Here is a 10,454-nt window from a genome sequence, read left to right on the forward strand (position 1 = left end):
TGCGGGTGCGGTCTCACACCGCGGTGCGGTCTTGCTAGCACCGCGGGTGCGGTGTCTGTTCGCACAATTTCACTAATTTTCCTCTCATGCACCGCGGGTGCTGTATCTCTAACCACGCGGGTGCGTGTGGCTTCGGCCATGCTTCCAAAAATTCCACTCTATATGTCATGCATTCTCATGGTTTCAAGTCTCACATCAATGCCAATTGACAATTCTCGAGCCTTACATTTCTCCTCCTCTAGACAAGGTTCGTCCTCGAACTCACAAGCAATTATTCTGCAGTTATATACAAAATTGTAAAATCAAATCGGGAAGAAAGACTCACATCATAAGAATAGCTCGGGATGCCTCTGTCTCATTTCAAACTCTGTCTCCCAAGTCGCTTCCTCGATGCCATGACGATTCCACTGAACTTCACAAACGGAATAGTCTTTGTTCTGAGCTGTTTCTCTTTCCGATCAAGAATCTGAATCGGTCGCTCAACATAGCTCAAAGTCTGATCTAACTCGGCTTCTTCAGGTTGAATGACATGAGATTATCTGGCATATACTACGCAACATCGATACATGAAAAACGTCATGTACCATAATGAAGGAGGAAGAGCAAGTCTGTAAGCTCGATCGCCATCTTTTCAAGAATCTCATACGGACCGCGTATCTAGGAGACAACTTCCTCGCTTGCCAAATCTGACAACGCCTCTGAAAGGTGAAATCTTCAAATACTCTGTCTCCCTGTTCGATACTAACGGTCTACGTCTAATATGGCGTACTTCGCTTGCCTATCTTGTGCCGTCTTCATTCGTTTCTGAATGATCTTCACTTTTTCTGTCATCTCACGAATCATATCATGCCCTAACTCTGGTACCTCAGAAATATCATCCCCGTACAACGGAGATCTGCACTTCTTCCCGTATAAAGCTTCGAACGGTGCCATCTCTATGCTCGTCTTGATAGCTGTGTTGTGAACTAAATTCCGAGAACAAATACCGACAACTACAAGTCAACCTCTGCCAGCTCCCTGTCCACTCCCTCCGGGACCGTCCAACCTGAGACCTGCCCCATCGAATAGGGTGTCCAAAACAGAGATAAACCGAGGACGTGAGCATAAAACGCTCAGCACCGAAAGCATGAGTATACAAGACTATGACATGCATGTATGCAAAATGTACTGGATACCAGGATCTGGGTATATCGAAATACTGCTCAGGTAAATGACGTCAAGGTATGTAGCACTCTGCGCCGTCGCACCAGGAGGTGGCTCCCATACCAAAATAAACCTGTGGATATACCGGTGACCTGACCACCGTCGGCCAACGGGGTCCAACCATCCACAACAAACGAGGGCTGAGCACCCTCTCAACAGGCTATCTCAAAAATAGTCAGGCTCAACATGATTATGCAAATGCCGCATAATAAACCATGCATCATATGACAGATAATAATGCAACATATAAACATGCAACACATAGTAAAGCATACTCAATCCTGCTATCTCGGATAGTACTTTCGTACCTCAAACCAGTAGATCCTAGAAATCAGCCCTAGAATCAAGCCTGCGTCCGTAGTCAGCCCACTGATGCCGCTAGCTCCCAACTAAAGCACAGCTCCGCTACAAAACCAGTAGCTCCCCGCTAGTGCCTAAACCTCGGGAAAAGACTAGAAACCCATCAGAAACGACTAAAACGCTCTGGAACACTCGGAATTGGCGAGTAAAAAGTGAAGCCTCGCGCCTCTATTTATAGACAACGATCGGACGATCCGATCCTCTTCGGACGATCCGATCCACTTCGGACGATCCGAACCCTGTACCCTTCGGACCTTCCGAACCCTTATCGGACGATCCGAACCCTGCATGTCTTCCACGTGTCCAGACACCTGTCTTCGGACGATCCGAACCCTGATCTGACGATCCGAACTCTGCATGTCTTCCACGTGTCCAGCCACCTGTCTTCGGACGATCCGAACCCTCTTCGGACGATCCGAACCCGGTTCGGTCCTTCCGATCCCACCGAAATATAATTAATCCAATAATTAACTCAAATTAGGCATCGGGATACTACACTTTTTCTTCCATGCCAGATCTCATACGGTGTTTTCAAATGATTCTTATTAATCATTGATCTGTTTTGAGTGTAACACGCAGTGTTCACTGCTTCTGCCCAAAACCTTTGAGAGATACTAGAATCAGCAAGCATTGTTCTAGCAGCTTCCTTAAGTGTTCGATTTCTCCTTTCAGCTACACCATTTTGCTGAGGAGTTCTTGCTGCTGAGAGTTCATGTTTGATTCCAGTATTCTCTAAATAATTTGAAAGAATTTGATTGATGAATTCAGTTCCTCGATCGGATCTGATTCTGTCAATTCCAACTGATTTTTCATTTGATAATCTTTTGAAAAGCTTGATCAGTTGAGCAGCAGTTTGGTCTTTGGTCTTGAGAAAAATGACCCATGTGAATCTAGAAAAATCATCTACAACCACCAAGGTGTATTTCATTCCCCCTAAGCTCATCACCGGTATTGGACCAAAGAGATCCATATGTAACAGCTCTAAGCAACGGGAAGAAGATTTACGACCCTTGTACTTAAAAGAAGATTTGATTTGTTTGCCAAACTGACATGCTGAGCAAATTTTGTCTTTTGTAAAATCCATTTTGGGCAGCCCAGTAACAAGATCATGTTTACTCAAATATGCAATGGATTTGAAATTCAAGTGGTTTAGCCTCTTATGCCATAACCAGTTTTTCGAAGATTTTGAAGCAATAAGACACACTGGTGCATAGGGTTGATCATTCCAGCTGACTTTGTATGTGTTTCCACATCTTTTGCCAGTTAGAATGATCTCATCAGTTGAGTTTTTGACTGAGCAAATGAGTTTGTCAAATTGAACTGAAAATCCATTATCGCATAACTAACTGATGCTTATCAGATTATACTTGAGATTTTCAACTAATAAAACATTATTAATGACAAAATTACCATGGATAAGCTTACCCTTACCCACAGTTGTACCTTTCGAGTTGTCTACAAAACTACTCTTTGGTCCAGTGTATTTGACCAGTTGAGATAATAACCTTGAATCTCCTGTCATGTGGCGTGAACATCCACTGTCTAGATACCATATAGATCCAGTGCTTGTACCTGTTACCTGCAGTCAAATACAAAATAAGATTGTGGTACCCTTTGTTTATTTGGGTCCAAAGTTGATTAGTCCTTTAGGAATCCAAACTTGGATCAGTCTGACTGACCGTCCAGTTGCTGTATTCCATATGGTCCTTCTCGTTTTGTGTGTGCTTTGTGTGTGATGCATAGGTGAAACAATATGTGATTTTGCCTTTCCCAACTGATTGTTCGGCCGATATCGTTTCTGAACAGGCTTACAGTTATAGTAGTTGGAGTATTCATTTGAAAATCGTTTTGAAATTCTTTTCGATGTTTGACCACGAGAGTCAGTTGAAACGTTTGGACTATATCCAATACCATATCTATTTGCCTTGTTCTTGTTCTCAATGGGCGGTTCAATCAGTTTACTTGGTTCAAGCTGTTCTTGTTCCACGACTGATTTGACAAAGCGAATGAATTTTCCTTTGCCCATATTCAGTTGTGGCTGAGTATCATTGGAAGACATCTCACTTTGACTACTGAATCCTAGTCCAGTCTTGTCAGCAACTGATTTTTGCGAATTTTGAATATCAGTTAGAGCTGCTGAAGATTTATTCCAAGCCTGAATGAGCTCGTTGTGCTTTGCATTTTCAAACATCAATTTTTGAATCAACAATTGATTCCTGCTCTTTTCAGCATTGAGCTCAGCAATTTCTCTTTTTAGACTCAACATATCAACTGACTGATCAGTTTTAGTATTGTTGTCCAAGGGATCATCTTGCTTTGCTCTGGCTTTATCAAATGATAGAGCAAGCTTTTGATACTCGTTGACCATGTCATGAAGAGTCGAAATAAGCTCTTCTCTAGTGAAATCAGTTGAGCTAAAGTCGAATACCTGCTGATTGTCTGATTGATCTTCTGTCTCATCAGCCATCAGACACTTGACTTCTTCCTCTTCTTCACTAGAACTGTATGAGGTTTCTGCTTCTGACTCATCACTGTCAGTCTCTGCCCATTTGGTTTTGCTTTCTTCAGCTACTAGCACTTCATGCTTCTTTTTATAGGTTTTCCTTTCATCCTTAGGTCTCCTTTTGTGCTCATATGATTTCTTTTTCCGTTCAGTTGAGACTTGACTGTCCTTCTTTGGTTTTGGGCAGTCAGCAATGAAATGTCCTGGCTTTCCACAGTTATAGCAAGCGTTTGAATCTTCTCTGGAGTTATTTCTTTGGTAGCTCTTCTGAAAATTTCCCTGATTCTTCCTCATGAATCTACCAAACTTTCTGATAAACAATGACATAGCATCATTGCTCAATTGATCTGCAGCTTTTTCAACTGAGCCAGTTGGTTCTGTTCTTATAGCAGTTAGAGCAGTAGTTGATGAAGGTGTTGATGGTTCTGCTTCTCCTCGAGTTTGTAACTCAAACTCATAAGCTTTCAGATCAGCAAACAAATCATGAATTTCAACTTTGTTCAAGTCTTTTTATTCCCTCATTGCCATTGTCTTGACATCCCATTCCCTGGGAAGTCCTCTGATAATCTTGAGAGCCACTTCTTTATTTGTATACACTTTTCCAAGTGCATTCAGTTCATTTATGATTCCACTGGTTCTTTCATCATATTCAAGCATTGATTCTCCAGCTTTCATTTTGATGTTGTCAAACTTCTGTACAGCAACAGAAAGTTTGTTTTCCTTTGTTTGCTCATTTCCCTCGCATAACTGAATCAGCTTTTTTCATATCTCTTTTCCTTTCTTGCACATCTTGATCTTACTGAACGTTATCTTGTCCAGTGTTTTATACAGTATGTCCTTGGCTACATTGTCAAGGTTTGCTTTTCTTTTATCTTCAGCAGTCCACTCATCTCTGGGTTTTTCGATTCTATGAGGTGCCCCTTCGGTGATGGCAACTGCTGTGTTTGCTTTCAGAATTTTCATTGGCCCGTCAGTTATGACGTACCACATATCATCATCTTGTGCAGCTAAATGAGCCTGCATTCTGATTTTCCAGTCGTCAAAGTCTTCCCTGGAAAACATAGGAATTTTGTTGAAAGAAGACATACTGAATCAGTTGAGAGAATATGTTCTATGACAAGATAAACTTCGCTCTGATACCACTTGATAGGATCGGTTAACTCAAGGTGAAAGTATTTAGAAGGGGGGGGGTTGAATAAACACTTGCTAGATTAAAACTTCTTCGAAAGGTTGGGTTCAGTTTCGTTACAAACTGACTCAAGTATCTCGTCGGTCGATATCAATCAGTTAAACTGAATAAAACAGTTGCGGAAAAATAACTGACTGAAAGATAGAATGAATAACTAAAAGTAAATAACACAGGAAATGTTTCTGGATGTTCCGAGACTTGAATAACTCCTACGTCACCCCTTCTATCACAAAGATAGGATATACACTAAAAGACTTTGATCAAATACAGTAACGTGTACTGACCCACTTCAGTTTGGACTTATCTATTGCCAAAACTGAAACTCTTAGTTAACAACTCTTTTACAGATCACAACTGATCTTAGCACAACTTGTACAATTTATCAAAGATTACAAAGTGCTTTTTCTAGCTCAAAACGTAGCCTGAATGCTACTGATAAAACTGATAAGCTTGAGCTTTGATTTGAAGTTGAGAGAATATTTTCGCAGAGTAACAGCAAGTAAAATGAGTAGTTCAGAAAATCGGTAGTTCTTCAGCTGCTCTCTTCGACTATTTATAGGCTTATGTTTCAACGGTAACATTTATTTGAATAACAGCCGTTGTTTGCCACGTCGATATTCTCTGACAGATCGTACACTGCAACTTTCTGATATGCGGCGTTCCACTACTACTGTTGCAGTTAGACTGTACTATATGTCGGTTGTTGCAATCAATTGATGACGTGTTCAGTTAGGAACACACTTTACTGATCGATGGTTGAGGCGCTTAAATAGTAGCTGAATGATCAGTTACGTAACCAGTTAGTAACTTCGATGCGTAAATCAGTTGCTTGATTCAGTTACTTGGTTCAGTTGGTTAATTTGTCAAACTCCGGAATAAGATTTCCAACAGAAACCTTACGTGGTTATGACCCTTTCCCGAACTCAACCCACCTCTGACCGAGCCTTGGCCCCAAGCCGTGGCACCCCTGTCCTCTCACCAAGGAACCCGATCACCTCAACCCTTTGACAGCAGAAATCGGTTTCCCTTGATGAGTTGCTTGTTCTGCTTGTTATTGTTTCGACTTTGGTGATTAAGGTGAGTATGTTAGGACCTTAACTCATGTATAAACACCACTGGTTCCCACCTAAGTTCATGGCAGCCCCCTTTTTCATAAAAAATTTAAGAATTTGCATCAAAACATCATGTTTCCTCAAGGGTGCATGCAATGATCCGAAAATACTAAAAAAATCAATCATGTTCTTCATGCATACAACAATTAAAACAATAATATGATATGATCGATGAGAAAAAGCAGATGTATGGCGTGCCTTTGCGTTAAATACGCTCGAATATCCGTTGACGACGTAGAACGAGAGACGACTTGGCTTGTTCTTGCTAACTACCTTCGAAAAATCACCCCTAGGTTGCTATGTATAAGTGCCGTGAGGTTTGAGTGTGGGGTGGGGAGAGTTTTCAGAATTTAGGAGAGAGTGGCCGATTGTTTATGGTGTGGAGTATAGGGTTTAATACATATTATATACTAATTAGTCACTAACTAGGTCTTAGGCCTATTAAGCCATTAAACGAGGCCCATTAGTCTAATTAGGACATAATTAAGATATTAACAAAGTTTTTCTTTAATTAAATATGTGAATTTATTAGCCGGGTTGCCAAGAAGCTCATATTTTAGTTGAAAAACCCATACCGATAAAACTTACGTCCCGTCGTATAAAATCACCTCAAAACCCTTTGTTTTAAAAAGTACTAAAAAGCATCGACCATAATTCAAATAATTAAAATAAATATGTAATAAAAACATTTTACATTTTTCAGCCCTTGGTCCCCTTTCCTCGGTCGTCGCTTGAATATTACTTAAAATACCATTTTATGCATGATGACAATAAAAATTTCATTTAACATATAAACAAGTATGTCACATAATTAATTAGAAATTAAAATCAATTAATTACTCATTTTGCATATTTCCTAGATTTGCATGCAGTTGGATTACGTCGTCTTAATTTTGGATCTTACAATATGACAGATGGATGTCAAGACAGCCTTTCTTAATGGGGATATTAAGGAAGAGATTTACATGTCTCAACGTAAAGGGTTTACATCTTTCGGAAGTGAGCATATGATATGCAAACTTCAAAGATCTATTTATGGTCTAAAGCAAGCATCTAGGAGTTGGAACCTTATATTCGATAGTACAATCAAAGAGTTTGGTTTTACTATGAATCCTGAGGAACCCTGTGTGTATAAGAAGGTCAGTGGGAGTGCTGTGACATTCCTGGGAATGATGTAGGAATGTTGCAATCAACTAAAATATGGTTAGGGAGTAAGTTCTCGATGCAGGACTTGGGTGAAACATCTTTTGTATTGGGAATAAAGATCTATAGAGATAGATCAAGAAGATTGCTTGGTCTCACCCAGTCCAGATACATTGAAACCATCGTGAAGAGGTTCTCGATGGATGAGGCCCAGAGAGGACATCTACCCATGTGTCATGGCATGTCCTATCCAAGTCTATGTCTCCCAAGACTGATGCAGAGATAGCGGCGATGACAAGCATTCCTTATGCATCTGCGATTGGTAGCCTCATATATGGGATGATATCTACACGTCCTGACGTGGCTTTTGCACTAAGTATATTGAGTAGATATCAATCGAGCCCTGGTCTTCCACACTGGAAAGCTGTGAAAGACATCCTCAAGTATTTGAGAAGGACCGATAAATTGTTCTTGGTCTATGGGGGTGGGGAACTGAAATTGGAAGGCTATACAGACTCTAGCTTCAAAAGCGAAATCGATGACTCGAAGCCAACCTCTGGATTCATATTCATGCTCAATGGTGCTGCTGTCTCTTGGAAGAGTTCCAAGCAAGACGGTACTGCGGATCCCACCACTGAGGCAGAATATATTGATGCATCAGCTGCAGCGAAGGAGGCTGTTTGGATAAGGAATTTTGTCCAAGAGTTGGGCGTCATTCCTAATGGAGTTGCTCATGTCCTGGTGTTTTGTGACAACACGGGAGCCAATGCTCAAGCAAAGGAGCCAAGGTCTCATCAGAAGTCCAAACACGTATTGAGAAAGTACCACATCCTCCGAGGTTGACAAATTCGGCTCCGCAGATAATGTTGCTAAACCACTAACTAAGCCTTTACCTGAACCATTATTCGAGAAGCATCGCTAATCGATGTGTTTGAAGCATATGGGTAGTTGGCTCCAGTGCAAGTGGGAGATTGTTAGAGTAAGTGCACGTCGAGCCAAGTGTTGGCCGAGTGTTCACAATGAAACTCTATGTATAAACAGTCTTTATTTTAATAATATTTGAAATTATTGTTTTGGCACTTCTTTATCTGTATACCCATGCTAGTTGCATAGATAAAGTTCTTGAATATACAAATAGTAGAAAGAATATGATATGCTCATATGATGAGTATAATGAAACTCATATTTGGAATACTATATATTCTAAACAGTTCTTAGTCTATTCAGCCGTAGCTAAGAAGGATATAGGCCGCTCGAGTTCGAGACTAGTATCTGCGATGTGAGAACCATGTTTCATTGGTAGGGGACATTGTGATGTTCGAACATTCAGATAGGTGCTCCTTGTAGAGTGCACTGAACAACCCTCCATAAAGGACTTTCCAAATGGTTCTCACTTATCGAGTGGAAACATCCTAGTTTATGGTTGTACACCATTAGTCCTTATGACCCGGGATAATATTGAGACTCTATATGCTAGCATTGCACTTTGACTTGTTTACCGACTCTCATGGGGTTATCAGGTGGCAAGGTTGGATGTTTTGTCAAAACATATAGGAGTCGATGCATTGTAGTCGGGGATTCACCGCTTACCTTTGGGTATGGATATCCCATGTGATCTCATGTGTATAGAGTTTGAAATCTCTGATCAGAGTATGATGGTAATTAAGAAAGGGGTTTCTTAGATTACATCATCGATGAAACTACGACATGACACATAGTATCGATTCATTGAAAACTCTCGATATACCAATGGTTGTCGAATCGGTCGTGATATATGAGTTGAAGGGACCGTACTGTACTCTAATCATAATTGAATGGTTCTTGCAGGCACTATCATTTGATACCTAGGGAATTATGTAAGCGATGCTGCTAGGCGTTTAACATGATTGGTTGGGTATTATCAGACTTGAGTTCTGACGTTCTTGCTATCAAGGAGTTGATAATTAAGAATGGAGCAATTGGGGTATGCTCGTATAAGGACATGTTTAGACCAAATCACATGGAGATGTGTACCCACAACTAGTTGTATCAATGAACCTGAGGGCCACACAAGTACTAGTTTTCTAAATCACGTTGAGAAGTAAAATAGTTCAATGTGTTGAACGACTTATAAAGGAGTTTATAAGCGTAAATAAAAATAGAAGTATGACTTCTATAAGGAGAATGTAACCTTTAATTTGAGGAAGTGTTCCTAAATTAAAAATTGGCCAAACGAGTAATGTATTTAAAAATTGTGATTTTCATATAAATTATTATGGACTAAATTAAATTAATTCAAGTGTTGAATTAATTAAACACTAGTGAACCTAGTAGAGTTCAAAAAATTAAATTAATTCAAGTGTTGGATTAATTAACAACATTGGGCCTTGTATAGCCCAATTAGAAATAATTATTAAACTAGTGGGCTTGAGTAAAATCAAGTAATAGTTAAATGGTCTCAAATGTGTTTGAGACTGTGGGGACCCGGACGCTAATCATTTTCTTAATCATCGTTGAGATTTAATTATCAGTTCTGATAAACAGGGTCTAAAAATTTTTTTCTTTTTAAAATGCATCTGCGGAAGGTAATGGAATTTAAATAATATACATCTCTGTATAAAAACTACATTTCAATATAAAAGTACAATGTTGTACAAACTAGGTCTAAGGTTCAGTTACTAAATTCAAGTAATAAAACCAAGTCTACAATAAGTCCGGAATCACCACGCTAACTCGTCTTCTCTCATCATCTTCTTGACCCCGATCCAGCCCCACATGTTGTCATGCACACTTACAAAACAAGACAACAGCCGGATAACTCCGTTGAGAATAAATCGCAGTATAAAACATGGTAAGCATGTATAGAAACAATCTAAATCATAAAACATGCTATCATAAACCTATTCAAAAGTAATATGTTTCATAATCTATGAAATCGAATCAAAATAAGCATGCAACTCAATTC

Source organism: Primulina eburnea, unplaced genomic scaffold, assembly GCF_022965805.1.
Source record: "Primulina eburnea isolate SZY01 unplaced genomic scaffold, ASM2296580v1 ctg591_ERROPOS1600000+, whole genome shotgun sequence".
NCBI lineage: Eukaryota > Viridiplantae > Streptophyta > Magnoliopsida > Lamiales > Gesneriaceae > Primulina > Primulina eburnea.